At 37.5% G+C, this 27,263-nt stretch overlaps 1 protein-coding gene and 1 long non-coding RNA gene across 3 annotated transcripts in view; one reads left to right on the forward strand and one right to left on the reverse strand.

The window, feature by feature from the left end:
- The window catches only part of LOC120481873 (uncharacterized), a 77,046-nt gene that overhangs the window by 43,523 nt on the left and 6,260 nt on the right, over nucleotides 1-27,263 (forward strand). The window lies entirely within an intron of this gene.
- Nucleotides 25,039-27,263, reverse strand: part of msi2a (musashi RNA-binding protein 2a) — a 225,030-nt gene continuing 222,805 nt past the window's right edge. For both annotated transcript variants that reach the window (XM_039675722.2, XM_039675723.2), the window contains exon 15: nucleotides 25,039-26,754. The gene's annotated coding sequence lies outside the window, so the exon portion shown is untranslated. The remainder of the gene's footprint in view (nucleotides 26,755-27,263) is intronic.

Raw genomic sequence — 27,263 nt, forward strand, 5'->3', positions numbered from 1 at the left:
TGTAGTGTGGCCTGAAAGTCCAAATACTTTTTGGGTCCGCTGTAAATTTCATTACGGTTCAGTTGTGTGTATTTGGATGGGAGTGTGTGTGTGTTCTGCAAGCCTTTGTCTTTTTCAGCTAAAATGTGTATTTTTCCATTACTATGAAACAAAGTATTCACTAATAAGCAGAAAAACCCATAAAGCAAAGTTATGTGGAGAGGAAATACGTTGATGATATCTTGTGTAAAGACAATAAGACAGCAGCATATTAGGAATGAATGCAGAGAGGGAGGGGCGGGCTTTAAAAGTGTTTTTGTGACTTGTTGATAAGGGAGCGCCTGTCACTCCAGTTGAAGGACAGCTCTAAGATGTAACTGTAAATGTGTGTGTGTGTGTGTGTGTGTGTGTGTGTGTGTTTATTGGAGAGGAAACGGCTTTGAATGACCTGTTTTATCTGCAGGCTTATATCCTGCTCATTTTCACTATGGAGTCTCCTTAACTCTATCTTCCCATCTCTCTCTCTCTCTTTAAATAGCTTTGTCTGGAATGAATGAAAGTGCATCCATCTCTCTCTCTCTTTCTCGCCTTTTCTCCCCGGAGTTCTGGGCTGATTAGCTTATGAACTGTGAGTGACATTTGAGTGTTTGATATTGAGGCTTTTGTGCACTTTTGTGTTTGTGGGTGTTAATGCTTTTCGCTCGACTGATTTGCATTGCCGAACCGAGAACGTCTCCATTCTCATGCATGAAGAGATCTTATCGAGATATAAATGTCTCTGATAGCTATGGTGAATTTGATAATGAAATGAATTAATAAACAATTTGACATGTAAATGCTCTTTCTATAATGGCAGCGGAGGAGATGATGCGTGCACGCACACACAAACAGAGTGACATCTGTGCACTTTGAGCAGCAGCTATTTCTGGAGGGTCTCGGGCCCGGTTACTGCCAATGATGAGGTATTGATTGGTTGAGAAATGTCAGTGTTGAATAACAGCCCGGAGCTGTGACTGTGGGGGAATCAGAGAGAGCGTTGCGATTCTCCCGTCGGCCACCGGGGGAGGCTGTGAGCGTGCCGTTACACACTGAGAAGCTAGACCACATTACTGAAGGGCCACGACAAGCTGCTCTCAGTGGGATAGATGCTTTCACCGTGCCCGTTCTTCTCGACCCCTGATTCGTCTGTGATTTCTCCCGGCTTTGCTTCTGAACGTTCATTTACCTGGAGAGGTGAAAACAGGACAGATGTGAGAGCAGGCATGTAATGGTCACACGTCCTGGTGGAGGAATGGAAATGGAGAAAATGAAAGGGAATTACTTTTATCCCTCTGTATATTTGTCTCCAAAAAGCTCACAATAACATAAACCCCAGCTCTGAGTGTGTGTATATTTGGTACAGGGAGAAGAAGAGGGAATTTCGGATAAATTGTGGAAGGAATCTGCTTATTGGGTGAATCTGGCAAGAATATGTCAAGTCATATTTCAACCTAGAATCAGAATAACAAAATGTTGTATCATTTTGAAGGCTACAATGGTCACATTTGTCTGCCGCATTCGTCATTTCAGTAAAGTGACCACTACATTCAAATTTCATTAAGAAATTGCAACAATTTATGCTTCAAGTATATATATATATATTTTTTTTTTTTGCATAAAAGTTACCTACAGCAGCTTTAATATATTTGTATAATATATATTTACCGTAATAGAGTTTTGAAACAAAATTATCCTAAAAATGTTCTTTATGCAGAATATTCAGAATATAATAATAATGTTACTAAAAGGGATACTTCAACTCTGGAAAAATGAATGTGCATTTAAAATGGGTCATTTATGTAGAAGAAATGCGAATTTAGACTGAGAAAAGCCAGAAAATGTATTTTTGGCTTATGTGGATGAAAGACAACAACTCCCAGAATGCACTTGCTTCGCTGCCCTAGTAGGCCACGCCTACCGGTAACAGAGCGCAGTCGTTAAACAACAAGTCTAGGCTACTAGTGATGAGTCGGCCCGAAAATGTGTTTGGAGATGCCCAAAATGTCCGCGATTTGCGTTCTACAGTCGCCGTTCATTCTGTTTCCTGTGGCGAGCGGGACGAGTGAGGGCCGCGGGAGAACGGCGGGATTACCCATGAGCGCCACCTGTGAGACGCACCGGTCTCGTATCTCTCACGGAGGAGCGGGGATTTTCTTAGCGATGTTGAAACGCACATCAACCGATCACTTGTTTAGCGTTTACATTCAGATTCACCAATCGGAACGAATTCAGTTCGATTGAAACTAAAGCTGTGCATGTAAACAATGAAAAAGCAAATCGACGGGAAAAAGAGGACGGGAACCCCGACTACTCGGCTTTCTCCACAGAACAAGAGCCTGCTAGCTTAGCTTCCAAAACAAGATGGCCGACACTATGTGTTCATTCTGTGAGTGAGATCGCCCTCTATGGGCGGGTTGAGGACATGCGGGACAGACCCGACTACTGACTGGAGTCTTTAGACTCTCAAAATGAAGATTTTTGCGTCATAGGAGACAAAAAATACATAAATCTTGGAGGGAAAGCACGTTAATTCGAAAATACTACAGGTTTTCTACTCATACAAAGCTTAATGCTAAATCATAAAGTATCCCTTTAACACTTTATTTTACAGTGTCCTTGTTATATGTTACATATACTTACCATAGTAATTACAGTAAATTATGCATAATTACATGCAACTTGCCCTCAACCAAATCCCAATCCTATAGTAAGTGCATTATCACATAATATTACTCAGTACTTAAATACACAATTACACTGTAACATTTAAATATAATTGTTGTATTACATATTTTATTTTTGGGGGTGAAATGTGACCCAGACTTGTTTTTATGAGTTTCGCCCTGTAATCCTCTTGCCCCCAAATAAACCTGAATAAATAAATCAGAATCCCATGTGACATTGCAAACTGTGCAGGCGGTGAGTGACACTGTCATCCGTTCATTCCTCTTAAGGCCCCAAAAGGCAAATGCCAGAAGATACAATATTCATGCGGCCACTGACAGGCAAACCCAAGCCCTCTTTCTTTCTTTCTCTCTCCCTCTTTTGAACAGGCAAAGCGCCTTTTCAGAGATGAGCATTCGCAGCTAAATGTCCCCCTCTCGCACAGACGATGCCTCCTGGGTAATATTTTTGGTCTGATACTATGAAGAGGCTGCATGTTTGTGATTTGGCTGCTGAAAGCGAGCTCTCGTTAGCTAGGTGCTTCGCTCCCGGGGGACGATTTCGGGTGCAGCCAAGATTCACTTCACTGCAGGGCAGATCTTCTAGCAGCTTGAGCTCTCAGCAACATCCTGTTCATTCCTGAAGGCAGATTAAGCATTTCTGCAAATCATATTAATGATGAATTACATGGAAGACTCTCCTGGTGAGATGACACGAGTGGGCCGTATACGAGAGCCGCTGTGTCTCCTTGATCAGAGCTGAAGGTGTGTGTGCTATTAACATAATCAATTCTTGGCGCTCTGAGATGCTTTTGTTCCTGGCGGTGGGCTGACCGCAGAAGCGGCTTTGTGCAGGTCTGCTGGTCAGTGTATTACAGGGGTCATTTGTCGCCATTAAGGACACTTACCCCAGATTGTCTCTCAGGTAGAGACATACTGCTCCTCTATCACTGCTAAAATCATGGCAGTTTCATTCGCATCCATGATTTTATCTCCACTTAAAGGTGCATTGCGCAGGTCTCTGAGTTTTTGCAGAACTACGCCCCCTCTGGCGACAAGCGAAACTGCAAAAACACACACACTTGCATGAGCTGTTCATAACCAAAGGAGCATCAGCCGCACAAATCTTTTGTTACAGTCAGAGCGGTAATAAAGTTATAAATATGCAAGTCACAGTTTAGCCAATCACAACACACCGGCCCAAACTAACCAATCCGAGCCCACTGCCTGTTTCTGAGGGAGTGGTTTCATAGAATCAGGAAGTCGACCGGTCGTTCAAATGACAGAGGAGAAAGTGGCTTACAATAAAGGTGAAATTTATGAAAAATTCACGAATACATGTTATATTGCACCCCATAAACACAATCATGCAAAGAAAAAAAGCAGTAAACCACCCCTTGGGTTCGAAAAACGGGTGTTTTAACGTGACATGTTGCGCAATGCACCTTTAAAGAGATAAATTAACCTTATTTACTAGGGGTGTAACGGTTCAAAATTCAGGGTTCGATACGATACACTTGTGTCACGGTTCGGTACGTTTCAAATGCAGCAAAAAGAAAGAAATGGAAGAAATAATTTTTTTAATTAGCCCATATTTTTATTAAAACTAACATCATAAAGTATGATATTTTTTAACTTAGAGCAATGATGGAACTACACTTGACTTTTCTTAGGAGCATATAAAACAAAACAGCTCCTTGGACATAATGAAATGTAATATTGTAGTAGTTAAAAATAATGCTTTATTTTAGTTCAGGTTAACATTTGAGGGCAGCAATTGTATTGATAATGTCAAAATACAACCGACGTGATGTTACTTGAAAGCATTATAGCCTACTATTCCTGCCAAACTTACAGATAGTAGTGTTATACAGTAAATCCATGGTGAATGTTGCTGATCTGTGGTCAATGGATAGTTCAGATTCGGTTCAAAAATGCGTATCGAAAACCAAACCGAAAGCCTCGTACCGAACGGTTCAATACGAATATGTGTATGGTTACACCCCTATTATTTACATTTCCCTGGTAATAATATACGTGATTTATTAATGCGTGTTATTCTAAAGAGTTTGTTTTGGTAAAGTTCTCGACCTCTGAAACTAGTTTTCTTTTCAATAATATCATGTCACAATTCAATCAGATCCCTCCCTATCACTTATATATATATATATATCACATCACTGAAGTCGGGTATCATTGACTTTAAAGCCAAAATTGGATTGATAGATAAATACACTTCCACTTCCAGCAGCCCTCCAGAACAAATAATATATCCGCAAACTTTAAAGTGGGGGTATTTAGATGCTTCATTGGGTTTAGATGACACTAACAAGGAAATGCTGTAAGATTCAATGTTATGACAGGCGAACGTTACAGCAAACAGGAGCGAGTCTTTATTGAGACTTTGATTGGATTTGACACGAAAAGCTAAACGGACACTGCGGCAAAACTCTCTCTTGCTTCCTGACTGTGGCTTTCCGAAATTAGGCTGACAGGTCTTTGACAACATCTATTTAAGAAAAAGAGGAGGATTAATGAGTTAATTAATCATTTTATGTCATTCTGAAAAAAGACCCAGGAGAGGCGTCTCACAGCAGACTGGCCTTTTTCTCGTCCTCCCTCCCTCTCTCTCTCTCTCTCTCTCTCTCTTTTTGGGCAAAACGTAATTGTATTCAACGATATGCAGCAGCTTGCTATTTTGGCCATAGTTCTTAATTATGATTGGTGTTATTGCTCTCCAGAGCAGAGCAAATTGCTGTTATGTTGTTTGCCTGGGCCTAATCTCATTGGCACGTTGTCACAAAAGTAATTATCTGTCATTTAAATTGATGCCATAAGCTCAAGACAGAGGCACACCTGCTGCCACCAGCCAGGCAGAGAGGAGTAAAGATCAAGACTCCTCCTCCTCCTCCTCTCTCTCATTCGGCTGAATCTTAATTCATATGCATTTACTGTATGTATATAGTGTGTCGGAGATGGTACTTCTGCAGTGCAATAGGCCAATATCAGTGTCACTTTACCTTAATTCTAGGAGTGCATGATATCGCAACCATCAGAAAACGTATGGGTTTATATTGCATATTTAATGTTCTGCTCATTTCCTCTATTTTTACATTTAGATTACCATTGCTGTCATTTAACATTCAGTGAATCTCGAATAACATTAATAATTTAATAACCCTGTTGAATGTAATCTCTAGCAAGCAAGTCCCACATTGAATATTCGTTTATGAGACTGTCGTGGATAATGATAATGTTAACTTTTAGCATTTGAATGATTTTAGTTTTTTTATTTTGGCAAAACATAGTTTAAAGGAGTAATTCACTTAAAAAAAAAAACTTTCGCTGATAATTTACTCACCCCAGTGTCATCCAAGATGTCCATGTCTTTCTTTCTTCAGTCGAAGGTTTTTGATAAACATTTCAGGATGAACAAATCTTTTTTTGAGTCATTTCTTTCGTTGAATGAACCAAATGACTCGAAAAAAGATTTGTTCATTTTGATGAACAGGAGAGTCACGAACACGCATCACAGAACAGCAAGGCGAGCATTTGAGCTTATAAAACTTAAACTTTGTTATTTATTTTTGAAACGAGCGCTCGTTTCGCTTGATAAGATCCTTATTCATCGTCTGGTGTCGTTTAAAGCCCTTTAAAGCTGCACTGAAACTCTCATTTGGACCTTGAACCGTTTGGACCCCATTGAAGTCCATTATATGGAGAAAATCAAAAAAGTTTAATTTCTTTTCGACTGAAGAAAGAAAGACATGGACATCTTGGTTGACAAGGGGGTGAGTAAATGATCAACAACTCCTTTAACATTTTAATCCCATCAGTTTATTTTATTGGACAGAATTTTAAAATTTGGGACATTACCTAGTTTTGCATAATATAAAGGAAGAATTGCATGCAAATTGTTATTCAGCCTTTCCCAGAATGTGAAAAACACTTCCAGGGATGGATGGATGAACTGAAAAACAGGCACTCGGTTGCAGAATGAGAGACTAAAGATCAGTGCAGATCACTACATTGTTCTCATATGCTCTGTGCAGGAGAGTGTACGGCATGAACTCAGGAAAAGTTACCCATAATCCTCTTCAGACCTGCAGCTCTGTGAGGGATCAACTCCTGATGTATAATCTAGGGTTGGTGAATGCTCTTTTCAGCCAATGAATAACATTAAAAATTCAAGCAGCAGAAGAAGAAGACAATGATGAATCTGACCTTATTAATTTTAACTTTGGATAAATAATGCAGAGCTTTCTGTTCAGCCCCTCTCCCTGTTTCTGAGCCCCCCTGATGGCAGTGCCCCTGTCAGATCTCTGATGATCCATTAACATCCTGTTCACTGAGTCTCTGTCTAAAAACAGCCGGGGGTTTGCGGAAAGGACAGTGAAAGCAGGACGAGCTGCCGAGAGTACGAGAGTGTTCAGGTGGACAGATGTTAGGCGGGAGGTTGTGTTGTCGCTGTGTTGTTCTTGCGGACTGAAGAGCATCATCTCGTTATTTTACAAATGCGATGACCTTGCTATGCCATTATCAGATTTCACATCTTTTTGGAAAACATTCCCATTAGCGTAACAACAAACGCTTTTTACATTTTAGATCCTGAGAAACACTTGGCTGTAATAGATTATATCTTTAGTGGAAACAGATACATTTTATATTTGTATTTGTACATTTTATTTTGCTGAATATTATGGAAGCATATTGCATTCACTTGAGGAAACAAAATCTACTATTGATTTTCTGAATTAATGAGTTAATTATCTCAGAGTTATGAGATATATTTTTCTTAAACATTTTTTCACTTTGTTTTTATGAATTAATGAGTTACTCAAATTTTTTGAGATAATCAAGTCAGTAATTCGGAAAAACAGAGCAAAAACTTTTCCATGAAAAATGATCTCGTAATTCTGAGATAATTAACTCGTTAATTCAGAAAAACAGAGCAAAAAAAAAAATCCATGAAAAATGATCTCGTAATTCTGAGAATTAATTCGTTAATTCAGAAAAAAAACAGAGCAAAAAAAAAACTATTTCCATGAAAAATTATCTCGTAATTCTGAGATAATTAATTCGTTAATTCAGAAAAAAACAGAGCAAAAAAAAACAATTTCCATGAAAAATGATCTCGTAATTCTGAGATAATTAACTCGTTAATTCAGAAAAACAGAGAAAAAAAAATCCATGAAAAATGATCCGTAATTCTGAGATAATTAACTCGTTAATTCAGAAAAACAGAGCAAAAAAAAAAATCCATGAAAAATGATCTCGTAATTCTGAGAATTAATTCGTTAATTCAGAAAAAAAACAGAGCAAAAAAAAAAAACAATTTCCATGAAAAATGATCTCGTAATTCTGAGATAATTAATTCGTTAATTCAGAAAAAAACAGAGCAAAAAAAAACAATTTCCATGAAAAATTATCTCGTAATTCTGAGATAATTAATTCGTTAATTCAGAAAAAAATGAGTAGATTTTGTTTCCTCAAGTGAATGCAATACGCCTCTGTAGAATATAAGTGGCCAATACACTGTAAAAAGTATTTTCATGATTTGTTAACACAACATTATTTCTTTTGTCAAATCAACTTTATTTATGTATTAATTTATGTATTTCAGATAACATAATATTTTAAGTTCCTGATGATTAAACCAATCAACCTAATTTTTATTTATTATAAATGTTATCACTGTCTTCGATAAAGTTTTCTCTATCCTTTTATGGTGATTATTTTATTTTGGGGGTATTTTTGAATTTATTTACTTCAAAAAGTACCATATTTTTTAAGTAAATTATGCTCATTTTTATGTTTAATTTTTTTTAACTACATTAAAATATCTTTCCAATAAGTTCTTAGAGCTAAAACCTAAAGATGAAATGACTTTGCTGTCACGTGGTGTCTTATTTTGGCTTATTTTAGAATGCTCTAAATTACAGTTTTTCCCATTCATTTCTATGGGTGCCCATTTTTGACCCAAATACAAGATTAAGGAGTTTTAACATTGTAGAATTGAGTCCAAAAAAAAGGTGCGTGTTCAGGAGGCAAACGTAGGAAAAGTAGCCAAGTCTTGTACCGCTCAGATCAAAATAAATAAACTAATTTGTCCACATTTGTCCAGAATACGGTTTTAGGGTTAATTCACCCTGGTGTGGATGTTTCTGTCAGAAGCTTAGCAAGGGTGAACTACATTCATCTGTTGATCTCAAAGACGATCACTTTTGAAAATATGACCATCAGATTGACGGGAACGAGACGAGCCGTGCTCCTTGAGACGGTGACATAAATAACGTGACAATGAGGGCTGTGTTTCCCGTTTGGTCCAGCGGAGGCTGTCCTGTCCTGATGACCGTTTGCAGGATTGGACGGAGGCAGCGGTGCCTGACTCGAGGGCTGATGCTCCACTGATTGCACAGATGTCCCTAAGAAGGCAAGTTGCTGTGGAAATGATGGATGACGTGAGTCCTGCCCCTCTGCCCTCGGCTATCAAGCGCTGTCTGGAAAACAACAGAAAACATCTCAATCAATCCAGAGTGTCAGGAAGTTTAAGATGAAACTAGTTTGGATTATGTGCTGGTGTTACCTGTTGGAGAGCACCTGCAAGTTTTACAGTAAGTATTGAAAACCATTAAACAGCTGCAAGATGACACCAGTTCCCCCATAGACAATGGCGCATGATGAAATTGAAAGCAGTGTGTGATATTTGGACCAGGCGGGCTGCAGTATTTCCTTCATCTCTCTCGGTCGGGATCCATAACAATTCTGCCTGTGTTTGACTGTGGCTGCCGGGCTCCCAGCAGAACATCTGAATCCTGACTTATTGACCATCTTCTCGCCTGATCAATATTTAATGCCCCCTTTGACAAGATCACATTCAACAGAGTGAGATATTTTACACTTCTTGGCCGGCGGTCCAGCGAAAAGACGGGATTTCTTTCGGTGTTATTACATGAAGGAGCAGCGTTCAGAGGCCCTCGCTCTTCTTGCCTTGCTGACTCGTGTGATTTCTTTTCAGAGATGACGGAGAACATCTGAGCCACCACACAACCGCAGATCTACAGATACCAATCTCTACTGTTAATTATGTAGATGAGACAAAATACTCTCATTTTTGTTCAGGCCAGGAGTAAAAAAAACACGATTGCTTTCCTTGCATCACACAAGCGCATACAAAAGAACAGCTGATGAAATGGGACTAATCTTAAGGGAAGAGTGAGATAAGGCAGTTTGGCAGTCACAACATCGCTGACGCAACACTTTCCCCCCTTTAAGTTGGAAGACGCTGTGTCTTTTGGATGAGAAGATTTTTGCCATCGGTCACTTGCATCCCATGGAACACAAATATAATGTCTGTTTCTGCAAATACCCACTCAATAGGAAGTATCTCTTTTTCCCATAGTAAATGAATGCATTATTATTCCACTCATGCAAAACCACACCCCACTGCATGAAGCATTGCCAGCTGTGTCTTTATCTAATATCATCATTGAATAATTACGCATTTAAATCATTCTCAACATGTGGTGGCAAACCCAATCCCTTGACTGATTAGTCATGAAAAATATCAACCATCGCATTTGACTCTATTGCATATTGTTTTGCACATTTTTTACAAGTCTAGCTATAAATTACAGGAACGTCTGTTAATCAAGTATCTCTCGAACCGTTTGTCCGATGGATTTCAAACTTGACGAGTGTCTTTCTACGGGCATGAGTAAGTGCAGTGCCGAGTTTGACGTTGTTTGGATTAGAAATGCGAAAGATATCGTTAGATGCATCTGCAAAAGCACACATTGAAGTTGTGGTTTAAAAATAAACTTTCTTTCAGCTAAACATTAAGTCAGGTACGCTGACTTTTTTTTTTCTTTCTGAGAAATGTAGCGATTCTTTTCAAGGTTATGTTTTTTTACAATGTAATTATACAATTATTGCAGTGTTATTTTTACATTTGTTACATTATTCTTTTTGAAAAAGTAGTGATTCTTTTTGAAAAATGCAGCGATTCTTTTTGAAAAAGTTAGTCTTATACATTTGTTACAATGTAATTATACATTTATTGCAGTGTTATTTTTACATTTGTTGCATTATTATTTTTGAAAAAGTAGCAATTCTTTTTGAAAGTAGCGATTCTTTTTGAAAAAGTAGCGATTCTTTTTGAAAAAGTAGCGATTCTTTTCAGAAAAGTAACGATTCTTTTCTGAAAAGTAGCGATTCTTTTTGAAAAATGTAGCGATTCTTTTTGAAAAATGCAGCGATTCTTTTTGAAAAATGCAGCGATTCTTTTTGAAAAATGCAGCGATTCTTTTTGAAAAATGCAGCGATTCTTTTTGAAAAATGCAGCGATTCTTTTTGAAAAATGCAGCGATTCTTTTTGAAAAATGCAGCGATTCTTTTTGAAAAAGTAGCGATTCTTTTTGAAAAAGTAGCGATTCTTTTCAGTAAAGTAGCGATTCTTTTTGAAAAATGCAGCGATTATTTTTGAAATATTTTTTGAAAACATTTATTACAATGTAATTATACATTTATTGCAGTGTTATTTTTACATTTGTTACATTATTATTTTTGAAAAAGTAGCAATTCTTTTTGAAAGTTAGTCTTATGCATTTATTATAATGTAAGGATACGTTTATTGCAATGTAATTCAGTGCATAATTGTTAATTGTGCAAAGATTAATGTAAAACAAAAAGCTTGTCTTTATTCATCATTGGTATTACTAATGTTAAAACTGTAGCCTATTTGTATTTAGAAATGTTGACAACCAACCCTTTCTTCCTTTGTGAAATATAATAAACATTGTCCATGTTAATTAATACTATCAAATATGACAAATAATATTTTTTTATAAATGTAAAAAATTAACTTAACGGAATTAAAACTTTGGAAAATCAACAAATAGTGTTGTTATACTCATTAACGTAATATTCTTTGTCTAGATTTTATCCAGTGTCTATTTTGGAGCCCAACTCAAGACACTCACATCGCATGACGGCAGTGCTGCTCCGTCTGTCATATTCAATGTTTAGCCGAGAGAAAGACCGTCTCAGCAGAGTAAAAGTAGATCACCTCATATTTTATTGTTTTGCAGATCATTAGTTTGAATGAGCACCAGCACTCTGCCTTCTCTTGAAGCAGAAGAAATAAAAGAAAGAAAATATTCAGCTCTTTTTCAGTTTACTGAAGCGTGAGGGTAGTGCCGTGGGGAGGGACACTCCAGTCATTTAGCCAAAAACACAAGAGAGACCTGGGCTTCGGTCCAACCTAAAGACTGTGAGAGAGATCCAACCGAATCAGGCTCCAGAACCAGACACCGCTGGAGTATTAAAAGCTTATCCTGGGGTGCGATGGGCGATGGGAATCCTGTTGGGACATCCAACTAAAAACAAGCTTCTGATGGTTTGTAGCTGCTCTTCCAGCTGGTGGGCCAGTTTTTGAAGTTGGTCGAGCATCTTGGACCCCCAGCCATCATGTTTCCAAACCTAGCTTGACCAATCTGCAATGGCCTAGTTTTCCAGCAGGGAACAGTGTCTGTAGAAATGTGTTGGTCTAGATCTTTTAAGGAGGTGTTTCATTAACAGACATGCTGCTGTACGTGACACTGAGCTGTTTTTAAACATTCACAGCTGAGAGAAGAAACCGTCTATAGAGCAGCTGTATTATCTCTCTCTACAGCTGCTGTGTCATGGTCTGTCTGCTCGTCTTTAACCTTTCTCTCGGTCACCACGTGTGTGCATGCACATTACACTTATTTAAAACACTCATTTGTTTATTTATTAACCCTTTCATGCATAGAGGTCATTATAGTGGACAGCTGTTAAAAAGCCATTTTCTTAGTCATGGGTTTTGATGCACTTGAACCTGTACAGTGGACACTAGCACCTTTTTATGTGGAATTGACTGAAATGGCAAGTTGCTCTGGAATATCAATCCTTTCCTTTTAGAAAACTCTTGCTGGTAAAAATAAAATGTTGCAACACCTAATGGTGCGTTCACACCCGTCGCGAATAGCGCGTCAGGCGCGAATGATTTCAATGTTAAGTCAATGCAAAGACGCATTATGCGCGTTAAATCCTGTGGCGCGAATGAGGCGTAGAGCGCGGTAGACGTGAACATGTCTCATTCGCGTGTCAAGTTCGAGCGAATGGTGCGAATTGAGCGTCTGGTGCGTTAAGCGCGAATGATTTAGTTAGTGCTAGAGCCTGACTGATAAAGGATTTTGAAGGCCGATACCGATACAAATATTTTTTGGTTTTAAAATCCGATATTCCGATATATCGGTCGATTATTTTTTTCATTATTTTTTTTATTTTATTTTTTTCAGAAACGCGCAACAAAACATTAACAGATTTCCCTAACATTAGTTATTTGTAGTTATTTATGAGTTTTAACTAAAATAATATGATAATGCATTTTAAAAAGAAAGTTGTTTCTTTTATTGTCACAACAGAACAGACTGATGATAGTGGCATTAGCTAGCTTTGTGGTTAGCTAGTCTATGAGCCATAATTTAGCAAATGGATTACGTCACACTGCAAATTGTAAAACATAAATTTTCAATATAACAGGTCGAGGAGAGATGATGCGTCACATTGCTATAACTGTCATGCGCTATTAAAGAAATACTTCAGTCACGTTGTCAAAAGTTACAAGGACAGTCAGTCAACTACACTGGAACAACGTAACGTAACTATTACTAGCTAATTCTGCTTCATGATGATCAGGATGATCTTTTAATTGTTATTCAAGCAATGTATGTATCGTGACCAACTCAACGAGTGTAGAGTGCCCTCTGGTGGACAAACTATACAACTCCAACACTCGTGACATGGTTCAAGTGTGTTTCGTCCGTTTTTGTTTTATTTTTGAAATATTCATTTATCGGCCATTATAACTGCAGATACCGATAGTTTGGAAAATGCCTAATATCGGCCGATAATATCGGTCTGGCTCTAGTTAGTGCTATTTATTTTGTGCATTCACGTGCATTTGGTTGTGTTGTCTTAGTAATGTCAAGTTGACAAACCAATACATCATAACCTGTCAGTGTCTGTCATGACGAGATATCATAAAGACATCTCAAATAATGTCATATTTGCATTAAATATGTCATAACTGAGCGAATGACACTTAATGACAGTTGTCGTAAACCCTACATATGTCATGTCATGATTATGAAGGTGTCATGTCAGTCTTATGCACACCCCTTCAAGTAAAGTGTCCATCTCTGTTTATAAAGTATTTATGTTATTATTAATTTATCTACTGTTATTCTTTTTTTTAAACTTTATTAATAATCGTTTATAACCTGACATATAGTTTGCTGTTTCTGCAGTATTTCCGGTAATGTGTTTGTGTATGCGAGAGTAGTGGAGTTGTCTTTAGAAAATGAAATCTGCACTTTCATAATCACCTCCGATCACCTCTTCTGTTTTTCATAGCTGGAATTAATTAAACTCACACCATGGGACAGGATGACACAGTTTGATAATCTATTTTGAGTGATATGGGCCATTGACTGCCTTTTCATTGCTCATGAACAATAATGAGGCATGCAATAATAATAATAATAAAATCAAGAAATATCTGTGGATCCATTCACAGTGCAGATTGTTTGTGGGCATTAAATTGCGCGTACATCTCTGAATGCGACTAGAAAAGGAATCTATTGTCGAAATGTTTCTTAGCAAATTGCTGTCACTGCCATTGTGTCGCGTTTGATAGATTCAGTGTTTTTGAAAAGAGACAGAATAGAAAAGTGAGGATTCGTCTGTCTTGGTCAGCTGTCCACTGCGGGGATTTCATTCTGGACATCTGATATGCTGATTGTTTTTGGCACATGTATCCGAGGTGACGGCTCCAACAAAAAGCTTGTGTCATTTTATCAAGGGTTTGATTTATTTATATATTATACATTTGAAAGGGGCTTTGAGTGCATCTGCTAGTGAGCTTTGCTGATGCTGCATATTCAAACATGCAGAACTCCCAAGCTATTTTCTTTCCTCAAATAAAGAATTAAAATAAGCTCCTTTAAAGGCTGATTTTAGATATCAGCACTCCCACGGCATTCCCCAGCTCAATGCGTTTCTTGTGGTTTATGTATGAAGGTTGAATAGAGGACACATGGCTGCACGGTGGCCTGTGTGTGTGAGATTATACAGATCTGAAAAACGGAAAGGAAACCCGTAGGAACGGGCACAATGAACATCCAACAACCTTACTAATGAGTTAGATTGGACTTATGTAGATTTACAGTATATTTATTATTTTGATATGCTACAGCCATCAAAGCGGCTCTTTTGTAAATATTTAACACCCTTGAATGTTAGTGTTTTAAGAAAATTACTAGTTTTACTATTTACCGTAGTAGCATGTTCATTTTTTTGAATATGTCAAAGGCATTGAATGTTCTTTTTTTATGCAGCTTGCAATATTTTTTTTTGTACAAATGCAATGTTTTAGTGGCATCCTTTGTTTTTAAGCTTTTTTGAACACACGTTTCCTATGTGAACTGAACCCCGCAAAGTAATTGGGGTTTGTGGACCTTAAGGCCGGGTTTCCTTAAAGAAGTAGTTCACTTTAAAAAAAACTTTTGCTGATAATTTATAATTTTCAAACAGGACAGAGCAAGGCGAGCATTTGTGTTTATAAAACTTAAACTTTTTAATTTCTTATGAAAATGGCCGCTCGTTTCGCTTGATAAGACCCTTATTCATCGTCTGGTGTCGTTTAAAGCCCTTTGAAGCTGCACTGAAACTCTCATTTGGTTCCCATTGAAGTCCATTATATCCTCCTGGGACCCAGGAATAGACTTTTGTCCACTGTAGTGGACATTATATTTTAGTGTATTTCTCTGACACCATGCATGTCACTTTTTTTTCTGGATGTCCTGTAAAGATCACATTCAGGGCAATACAGAGATACCAAATGTTTGGAGGTTTTTCACCATGAAAACAACTTCTCCTTGGTCTTTAAAAATGTCTAACATTCATTTAGTGATCAAATGTAGCACTCTTATGGAAATATGATAATATATTGTGATTTATAAGTTAAATCAAACTTTTTTTTCCAATTGTATTACAATTGTATCCAATTGAAAATGATATGGGGTTTCAAATCAAAATATGAATTTCTGTTACAGAACAGAGCATTGATTTCATACATGTCTACTGTAGAGGACATCAGGATGTAAATCATGTTTATCAGGCATTCTGGGAGACATAAGTGAATATGTAAATAAATTATACATCAATATTCTTATGACATATTAAATATTATTATTATTATTAAAATGTTGCTTATTACTCCAATTCTTACACTTCTTTTTTCATTAAATGTTGCTCCAAGAACACATTAATGTGCAAATTAGATACAGTTTATAAATACCGTATACGTTGAATGGAAATATTAATTTATGCCCATTTTACCCACATAATTAATTCCATTATATCTTTCATAACATAGTTGAGAATCATCTTTATACAAATTTTGATTTAAAAAAAATCCTGAAACCCCAAAATGTATTGGTGATTGAAAAAAAAAAAAATCCCATTGTTTTTGCCTGCACATATAATTTTATGTCATTGAGTTGTTTAACAACTGAGTCCTGGTGTGCACTACAGAGGACATAGTATAACATATGAATAAAATATAATTTTTCAAAAATGTTTTTTTTTTTTTACCATTTGTTTCTTATGCACGAAAAACAATGTGATGACATGAAAAAAAAACTAAATAAAAAAAAACGTTTTTTTTCTGAGTCTCAGGAGGATGTGGAGAAAATCCTAGAATGTTTTCATCAAAAACCTTAATTTCTTTTCGACTGAAGAAAGAAAGACGTGGACATCTTGGATGACATGGGGGTGAGTAAATTATCAGCAAGAGTTTTTTTAAAAGTGAACTACTCCTTTAAGACTGAACACTGAACATTGAAAACAGCAATTTTTGCACATTCGTAAAAAGCAGGAATGAACCCAGTAAAACAGGTCTCAATAAAATCTCACACAACAGAGTAAGCATCAGTGTTGCTAAAGTTACTTCTGAAGCGTTTATATGAGGAGCGCATCTGCTTCAGGGCTGATTTGAACTTTCTGCAGTCAGGATGGCGTGATTGATGCTCTCGCAGCTTCCCGTGTGTGTTCCTCAGTCGCGTTTGCTCCGAGGAAACTATTGATTGGGACGAGGGAAATCGTTCAGGCTGATAACAGTAATGAACGAGCTGAAGCTTGCTTTGGAAGTTCAGCATGGACATAAAAGAGATGGAAGGAAAGGAAAGCATTAACTATCTTCTCACAGGGATGCATTCTTTTAAACTGCAGTGTCATTTCTGCTCCACTAGTGGCACCAAAATAATTGCCAAACAAATTCATATCACATTTTGTAGCCTAAAACCGTATTCGCTTTATAGCCCTTAATCCTGTAATTGTGGACAAATGTGGGCACAGAGGACTCAGGTGTGATCCTAATGTTATATCACTGTCTTCGATAAAGTTTTGTCTATCCATTTATGGTGTTTTTTTTTTTATTTTGGGGGTATTTTTGAATTTATTTACTTCAAAAAGCACCATATTTTCTATGTAAATTATGCTTATGTTTTTTTTTTTTTTTAACTACATTAAAATATCATTCCAATAAGTTCTTAGTGCTAAAACCTAAAGATGAAGTGACTTTGCTGTCACCTGGTGTCTTATTTTGGCTTATTTTAGAATGCTCTAAATTACAGTTTTTCCCATTCATTTCTATGGGTGCCCATTTTTGACCCAAATACAAGATTATGGAGTTTTAACATTGTAGAATTGAGTCAAAAGAATTGTGTGTGTTCAGGAGGCAAACTTGGGAAAAGTAGCCAAGTCTTGTACTGCTCAGATCAAGGAATTTTTTTAAAAAATAAATAAACTATTTTTCCCACATTTGTCCAGATTTAGAGTTTAAATGCATTTAGAGTTTAAATGGACGCTGCTATAATAACCGATCTGACAACAGATTCCCCAGTGAGCGTAAAAGCTTTGTGGAGAGCGTAACTTTTTCAAATTAAACCGCTATAAGACCTTAATTATTTCATTGGAATGGGGTCAAGGATGAACTGCAACAATGTAATTATATTAGATCAGCCAGAACTCAAAGGTTATTTCAGAAGTTTGGCAGCGCTGAAGCTGCTTAGCCAAAGAAACCGCTCGTAAACAAACCCGTCAACTCAATAAAGATATAATAGATATAATGTGAATCTGGGCAAAAAGAGGACATTAGCGAAAGCGCATTTTCAAACATCTCATCTTTTGATAACCGCGCCGTGGTTCGGGAGAGGGAAGAACTTCTCTCCGCCGGCACGGCTGTTTTTCCCTCCCAGAAGGTCGTTTGGTTAATGCACATTTTGGTCTTCACAGGCTCTTAACTGCTTTTTAATCAGTGATTATTAGAGATGTGGAAGGCTGTGCAGGCGCCGGAGTCCCCAGACGCAGAAGAGTGCCTGTCAATATGTCATGTCAATTAGCTCACGGCGAGACGGCCCCCTCCATCGCTGATCTACTCCAACACTTGCTCCGCCGGCATGATCTCATCGCTGTACGCTCACAATTACTTTTTTTGACGGAGAGTATGAAGCATGTTTGCTGTGCACATACTGCTTTCTGTATGCGTGGATGAACCCACTCTGCGAAAACGTGCCGCTAGCAACTAGTGTAAATAGTGCATCCCACAATGCATTGAGCTCGACTTGACCTTCCATTCAAACTAGAAGCAAAATCAACGGGAGTTTCTTGATGTTAAAGGGTTCGTTCTTGAACCCGACCGATAAAGGATTTTGAAGGCCGATACAAATATTTTTGGGTTTTAAAATCCGATATTCCGATATATCGGGCGATATTTTATTTATTTATTTGAAACTGGACATGATAGTCACAAATTTTGTCCTGCTTATTTGAGTTGAGAGAACTGATGGGGATGATCTTTTAATTGTTATTCAAGCAATCTATGTCTCGTGACCAACTCAACGAGTGTAGAGTGCCCTCTGGTGGACAAGCTATACAACTCCAACACTCATGACATGGTTCAAGCGCGTTTCGTCCGTTTTTATTTTATTTTTGAAATATTCGTTTATTGGACATTATAACTGCCGATACCGATAGTTTGGAAAATGCCTAATATCGGCTGATAATATCGGTCTGGCTCTAGTTAGTTCACCCAAAAAGGAAAATTAGCACCCTGAAGCCATCCCAGGTGTATATGACGAATACAATCGGAGTTTAATTTAAAAAAAAAAAGTCCTGGCTCTTCCAAGCTTTATAATGGGAGTGAATGGGTCTTTGGAAGTCCATCAAAGTGCACCCGTTCATTATTAAAGTGCTCCACGCGGCTCCGGGGGAAAAGCGTGTAAGAAAAATATGCATATTGAAAATTTAGCGACTAAAATAACTAGCTTCCGGTAGACGTCCGTACGCATCAATTTATGTCATAACCCTTGAACTTGAAGTTTAAATTATATTTTTAACGTTTTGGTTTGTCCATATTTGACCCAAAGTTGGGTTAAAACAACTCAGTATTTTTAGAGTGTAGCCTAATACAATAATGTATATTTAGAATATGCAAAAACTGACACCAGTAGGGCTGGGTATTGAGACAAATTTCACAATTTCGATTACGATTCGATTCAATATCGATTATTTTGGATATCAGTTACAATAAATGGCAAATTTTCTCAAGGGAATCAAATCTCTTAAATGCTGTAAACTATGGGAGCGATCTCACGCCACAGCGCCAAAACACTATTTATGTTTTTGAATTTCTAAAGAAAATGGACGTAATTTGAAAATTGAGACTTTGTTTCATATCAATAGTAACAAAGGACAAAGATTATTGCGATTTTTTTTTTTTTTTTTTTTTTTTTTTGATGCGCGCAGCCGCGATACAATGATCCATTCATTCAAATGAAACAGGATGACTATGATCTCAAGATGATCTCAAGCATTTATATTGGTTTGTAAAAATGAGAAATCGATATTTATTACCCAGCCCTACACACCAGATCCATCATTAGAGCTTCTGGATAAGTTGTGGCTGAGTTCTGGGCTAAAGTTTGGCTTTTGTCTGGCTGACATATGGGGATTATGGCATTGTTTTGGGCCAGTTCTGGATAATATCTGGGTACACTGTAAAGCTCTGGGCGAGTTTTAGTCCGCTTTCGGCATTGTTCTGGTTGACTTACGGCAAACAGTACATGGGCCAACCTTGGACTGTAATTCCATGCGGTATGTGGGCCAAAATTTAGCCAGATCCGGCCCAAAGCCAATTTGTTATCTGCTGAGGCATTAATTCCTCACCCTCATGTCGTTCCAAACCCCCAAACCCATAAGACTTTTGTTCATCTTCAGATTTATTTTAGGCTTATGTCTTTAAAGTTTAAACACTGTCCGCCTGTGCTTTGCGGCTGCGTGAGTTCTGGTCAAGGTTTAGTCCGATTACTATTATAGATGCCCACTTTATGCTAAAGCAAGTGTACTAGCAATCTACTTTAGTTTGTTGATATGATGAGCGTCTCTGTCGAGGATGGTGTCGTGCTCTCTGAGTGCTTATTTACCTTAATGTATTCTAAACATAGAACCGACACACTCACCCTTATCAAACATATCGTTAATTGCCAATTAAGCCTGAGCTTCAGACTGATGCTTAATTACCGCTAACGAGAGCCGAGTAGCGGCAAGGTCTGCTCTCTCCCATGCACGTTTACCGCGGGAAACACCCGTACACACTCAGAGCATCATGAATATTCACGCCGAACGGGACACGCGGCTAAAGACGAGCTCCCAAGTCCCGCCGAGAACGTGCGCTTAGCATCCTGCTAGTTTACGTGCTGTGAAGTGCACACCGCGGGACCAGGACCACGCTGAGAGCTGAAACCCGTCTCGTGACACTCATGACACCTGCATATGCAAATCTCAGCACTGCGGGCCTGTCGACACCGTCTCGCCGTGAGCTCAGTGACATACAGGAGTGGGGAGAGGGACTGAAAAAGGGGGATGAGATGTTGCCCTATATCAACTATTTTTAAAGATTTCTAATAACGTATTGATTAGAAACACAGCAGTTGTTTTCTGCAGCATATGCTGTATATATTCTTATAAACTACGTTATGTGATGCAAAAGTCATTCGATTTTTTTTGTTAAGCGTATTTTATGTTGGCATCTCACAAACACAATCAATGAAAAGCACATTAGCATTTTCAGTGGTGGTGAGTAATGAAGTAAAAATACTTTGTTGCTTTACTTAAGTATTTTTACTCCACTACAATATTAAAGACAAAGTTTGCTTTTTACGTTGATACATTTCCCCACGCCCGGTCCAAGTGTTTCTTACACTGGCTTTCCAAACCAATGAAAGACTTGGTTTTCTTTTGAATGGTGAGTTGACGTTAAAGCAACACTAAAGATTTTTTTTACCTTAAAATAATGTTTCCAAATATCGTTTCAGCGGTTCATCATGTTGTAACAGGGTGGAAGGCACATTTGCCTTTGCTTTATGGTCCTATAACTGTATATAACCACACTATGTAAGTTTGCCAGATCGGGTCGCGTTTCTGTAGTTCAAATGAGAACTACAAATTTGACTTTATGGTAAGCATTACTATTATTCACAGCGTTCACGAACAATGCCGCTTCCAACCTGTAGGGCGACCGCAGAGGAAAAGTTTTCCTTTAATGTTACTAATGTTAGCCTTACCGAAGCGCCCGCGTCATCAGATCACTTGGACGTGGCTAGGTAAAACGATATAAATACTGTTTGTTTTCTTACACAAACCGCTCGTTTCGTGTCTCAGTCCATCAATGTGTACTTACATTTACGAGTCATTAAATCATGTTTAATCTGGACTTCTCTGTGCTGCTCTTCAAGGTGGTGACCATAGACCTCCATTATATGACTGACAGACAAGAACAGTTTGACCTAAAAATATCAAAATTGAATTACTGCGAAAACAAAGACACCTACATCTTGGATGCCCTAAAATATACCAAAAATTTATTTCAAAGTGAACTATCCCTTTAATTGCAGCATTATATTAGTAGAACATTGCATATAACTCCCAAAACAATAGATCAGCTTAATTATTCATATTTACAGTTCATTTGAGTATTTACTTTCGGTATGTTTTAAATTGGATACTTTTACTCAAGTGATGTTTGAATGGAGGACTTCCTACTTTTACTGGAGTAATTTTTTATTTAGGTTTATATACTTTTACTCGAGTTCTTTCACCACCCATGAGTGTCATTGCAAGAAAAAACCTGAATGGGAAGTGTATTAGTGAGCTAAACATGGCATCAAAACAATATTTAGCTTTTAATGAAGGCAGGCTGTTTGTTGTCTCATATATTTCAGATTAAATCTCATTGCGTTTTGAATTATATTATTAGACCGTACTGTAATAGAGAGCTCGTAGCGGGATGAATGATCTCTATCTCTGACAGAATCGTATATTTGACCTGTCATCTCTAGATGAATGATTCTATAGGCTCGCTTGCGCTACATCTGTAGTTAATACTGTTCAGCTATTTTGGTGAACTCTAAAAAGATGAAACTTTAATAAGGTTCGTTTGACAGCATATATATGAGAACCATGTAGTTTTTATCAATCGATCAGAGGAAATATTTCTGAAACTAATAAAGATACGTGCGGCATTAGGTTTTATACTTCGACGGTTTATTTGCCGGGAGTTATTGTTCGGCTTAAGCAACATGTGGGTTTCTATTATACTCCAGCGGCTAAGCACAGCTAAAGCCTTTAATATCCATTTATGAAGATATTCATTTCATATTCAGCGAAATTCATGAGGTAGAAAATGTTATTATAGAGCCCATGAAAGCCAAAATGAGCCAATTGAGAAAGAAAGTTTGCGTGTGCCTTCTGTGAGCACCGTCTCTCCAACCAAACGCCAAAAGTATTTTTCCAAAAGTAAGTCCACTGTTTTCATGACCATTGTCTTTTCACACAAATTGACTTGATTATCAGAAAAGCTGATTAGCAAAGCCCAATAGGTTGCAGTGTAGGGCTGCATTTTCATACCTGTTGGTCATTTTCTTTGTTCTGAAGTGTTTGGTTTGCTTTCACAAGGCATCATTTCAAAGCGTACCAAAATGTGTTTATGCAAGCCACGTGTATAAAACTATCCTCTTCTTGGTCAGAGTTCAACCAAAGAGTATAGAAGAACAAGAAGCGAAACTTTGATGCTTTTTTGGTAACAGCCACTAGGTGGCGCTTCGGGAGCGCGGCCGCCATTTTGGGGTGAAAATTCCAACTGCAGTTACTGGACAACAGCACAGATAACAGTTTTTTGAGGTAGTTTTTTCTTGCATTAGTGAGTATTTCCCAAGGGGCAAAATCCGCAAGAGGCCGGTCCCAAAAGGGAGCAAATATCCATAGACCTCACATTAAAATGTCCGTTTTAACAGCATAAATTCAAATGTTTACAGTTTGACTTTTATTGTATTTTTCGATAGGTTCCGCGTGCCTGACAACTGTGAGGTGAGGGAATTTTTTTCTAACTCGTTAGTTTAGATCGTATTTAGATATAAAATGTATGACAAATAAGGGCGGTTAACTTTGATTGACAGCTGATAACGGGCTGCACCGAGTGGGATTTGACGTCTCGGCCATGATCTGACACGACACATCATACCACCTCTGTATCCTTTCTGAACATTTGTATTTCTGAACATTTGTATTTTGTATTTCTCAAGATTTTCTAATATGGCGACACCCATACCCCCCATAAACAACCTCAAACCAGCCTATGGGTGACGTCACAGATGCTTTGTCCATATTTTTTACAGTATATGGTATTTCCATTGAATGCAACTTTACACATTTACTACTTGTATTAGTTACCAACTCCACTAGGCCTGAAATATTATATATTTTGTACGTTTTAATCCCCTGGATCTTGCTACAAACATGATGATCATTGATGCGCTGTGTCCGTTATCCTATAACTTTAATTGCCACTTTGGACATTGGCTGTGTTTTTTTTGTTTTGTTTACATAGTCTTGCTTTAACGGTCATTAATATAATATAATATTGAAAAATACTGGTGTTGCAATGGAGCGTTCACTTCTTGTCAATATACGTTATTTGGTTGAACCGTTTTCATTCCTCAAGATGGACAGAGACAGTCGCTCCGCTGGCTTTGTTTACAACGGTCAGGATACACGCAAACACTTACTCGAATGTAGCCTTGATTCCTGCTCTGATAAATTAAATATTAAAAAAATACAGTGATGTGAATAAGTTTGGACACCCATGCTAAAGTTGCCTAAAAAAAGGAAATAACTGGCTTTTAAAAATAAAAATCGGCCTGACTCTATGGGAATTTAACATAGGGGTGTCCTGACTTACAGTATGCACCCTGTATTTTAAGGAAAAACATTTATTTATTTATGACACATTATTCATTCACAAAGAAAATCTGTGTCCTTAAAGGTTGGAGTTTTCCTCATTTTTCTAATTAAGGCATTAAGATCAATATCCAAAAGATGATTTTTTATTCCTCTTTTTAGGCAACTTTAGCATGGGTGTCCAAACTTATTCACATCACTGTATATTACATTTATAAAGCAAGTTAGGCTTCGTTAAGACAGCATTCTTGCAATGCACGAAGAATAATAATTGCTCGGATACAGAGGCACTCTTTGGTTTTTAGCTATAAAACCGGCCTAGAGAACGTTTTCATTCGGGCCGACCACCTCGTTTAAAGGAGTAGTTCACTTTTAAAAAAACTTTTGCTGATAATTTACTCACCCCCATGTCATCCAAGATGTCCATGTCTTTCTTTCTTCAGGTGAAAAGAAATTAAGGTTTTTGATGAAAACATTCCAGGATTTTCTCCATATAAAAAAATGTTTCAGTGCAGCTTTAAGTTATCTTGGAGTGACACATTCTCAGCATGTGATTGGCTGTTCACTACTGATGTCACACCTAAACTCAGTATAAAGCCAGAGTAGACAGAAATCATGTTTGTCAATAATATGAAACATTTAATCCGGAAAGGTCAAAACAAATGATAGAACCATATAGAACCTTTTTCCTGGTTATGAAGAACCCTAGAGTTCTTATTGACCCTTAAAAAGGCTTCTGTATAGAACCTTAGGGGTTCCAAATACGTAGCACTGATAGAACCTTTTCTTCTGACAGTGTATGTAACGCCTGACTTGTGCCGCTCAATGTGTATAAAGTCAGCTAATTACTTGTAAGCGTGTGTTCAGTGTAATACTGAGAGATGATGGGGTAAAAAAGGTCTCACATTTTGTTAGATGATGCTTTAAAAAGATAAATGAAGAAAGTCAACAACCACAAAAATAACCTGACTCAAAATTGAAATCACTGAACAAACATCTTGGTTTCATTTTTAATTTGTTTTTTTGTTTTTTACATTTGAACATTACAATAGTTTTCTTCCCTCGCTCCGTTCCCTTCGTTTGTTTAAATATTATTACGTGACTGGCTCTATAAATGTTTTCGAGGCGCTGGCGTTTAGAGCCGCCACACTACACCAAATAAAACAGTTTACATCTGCAGCAGGAAAAAGAAAGACACATTTACATCAGAATATACATATCAGATCATTTAACATAAAAAAATTGCTATTTATATATATATGTTTGACCTAAAACAGCTTTTCAACTGGGTTTCGGGTCAACACATTTTTTTTTTCAGTGTCTTCAACTGGCTGTATATTAAAATATGTCAATATTTCAGATAAAATGTCCTTGAAATGGAATCGGAGCACACCAGTAATAGATTGCTTTTCGTTTGGCTTCTCAACCCGCGTTCTGGACGCCAGTGGCAAAAAAATAAAAAGCAACAATTTTTCATACATCAAATCTCCGTAAGGTCACTCGTGACAGCTAGCATGTGCAAAGAGAAAAGCGCCATTCTTTTAGCTTCCTCCGTACACTTGATTTACTCAGAATAAATTAAATCTCACAGGACTGAGGTATGATTCATTCAAAATGTTTGTTTGCTTCAGTCAAAAGTGAAATAAACGGCTTCGTTCACGTACAGTCCACGACAGGTTCCAAAATCAAGAGGAACGTCCTCTATTAGACGACATTAACAACGAGAGACAACATAGTAAGTTTCTTTTTTGTTTTTTTTCTTCTAAAGAGTATAAAAATGTCACAGGAAAACGTCCTCTCGTTGATCACTAACACACAGTGTGCTTTGGACGGGAGTGGTGTTTCTGAAACGGAGTATGCTGGTATCACACCTGTAAAATGATTCAGCTCATGTCGTGTGTGTGTGTACGCTAATTATATATATTTTTTTAACCATCATACGTCAATTAATTTCACCCTGAACTGGTTATATGCAGTGAAGTATATTTACAGATACATTTCTTTCTCTTATATTTGAAACCACCATGTTTGAAAACAAATGTTACAGTATACTTTTTTTCCCTAAATGACAACAACAACAAACACAGATAGATAGATATAGATATATATATATATAAAAAGGACCATAAAAATATTGGAGTCCTCTCCCTCTGTATTGCCCAAAAATAGGTCATTATGATCAACAATGAGACTTCACAATTAAAAACAGCTACTAAGATTAAGTAATTTTCTTTTTTTTCCTTTTTTTTTTCAATGGATGAATGGCGTGGTGTCTTTCAGTGCGGCGTCTGTCCAAGTGTGCAAAATATTAGTTTTTTTTTTTTTTTTTAACTGGCATCAAAATTGAGTCGGACCACACTTAAAATGAGCGATGAACCTTAAAAGAATCGTGACGATCGCAACTTAATGATTCATTCATCTACGTTATTTTTTGCTCTAAAAGCCAAAGTCATTTAAAACGCATACAGAAAGGGGACAAAAAAGGAAAGCAGTGAGTCCTGTGGTGACCGGAGGGCTGGATTACAGCAGTTCTGATGTTGTGTTTTCTGAGATGTTTTTCTTCTTTATTCGGGTCCACACCCCCTTGTCCTTTCACCAATCAGAACCTGTAGTGCTTGAAGTCTTTATGACATCCACTGTACATGAACCAATCAGAGACTCTGGCCATTTTCCCAGGGCCTCCAGATGAATTCTGGTGATTCAAAACAGATGACACACATTATAGAACAGGAAACCACAAACATTTGCTTAAAAAAAAAAAAATACTTTTGCTGATAATTTACTCGCCCCCATGTCATCCAAGATGTCCATGTCTTTCTTTCTTCAGTCGAAAAGAAATTAAGGTTTTTGATGAAAACATTCCAGGATTTTCTCCATATAATGGACTTCAATGGGGTCCAAACGGTTCAAGTTCCAAATGAGAGTTTCAGTGCAGCTTCAAAGGGCTTTAAACGATTCCAGACGATGAATAAGAGTCTTATCTAGCGAAACGATCGCTCATTTAAAAAAAAAAAAAAAAGTTTGTTTTATAAGCTCAAATGCTTGCCTTGCTCTGTTCTGTGATGCGCGTTTGTGACTCTCCTGTTCGAACTCGTTCATCAAAATTAACAAATCTTTTTTCCAGTCATGACTCGAAGGGTCCTAGATAAGACCCTTATTCATCGTCTGGAGTCGTTTAAAGCCCTTTGAACAGTTTGCACT

Source organism: Pimephales promelas, chromosome 23, assembly GCF_988280905.1.
Source record: "Pimephales promelas chromosome 23, fPimPro1.hap1.1, whole genome shotgun sequence".
Taxonomy (NCBI): domain Eukaryota; kingdom Metazoa; phylum Chordata; class Actinopteri; order Cypriniformes; family Leuciscidae; genus Pimephales; species Pimephales promelas.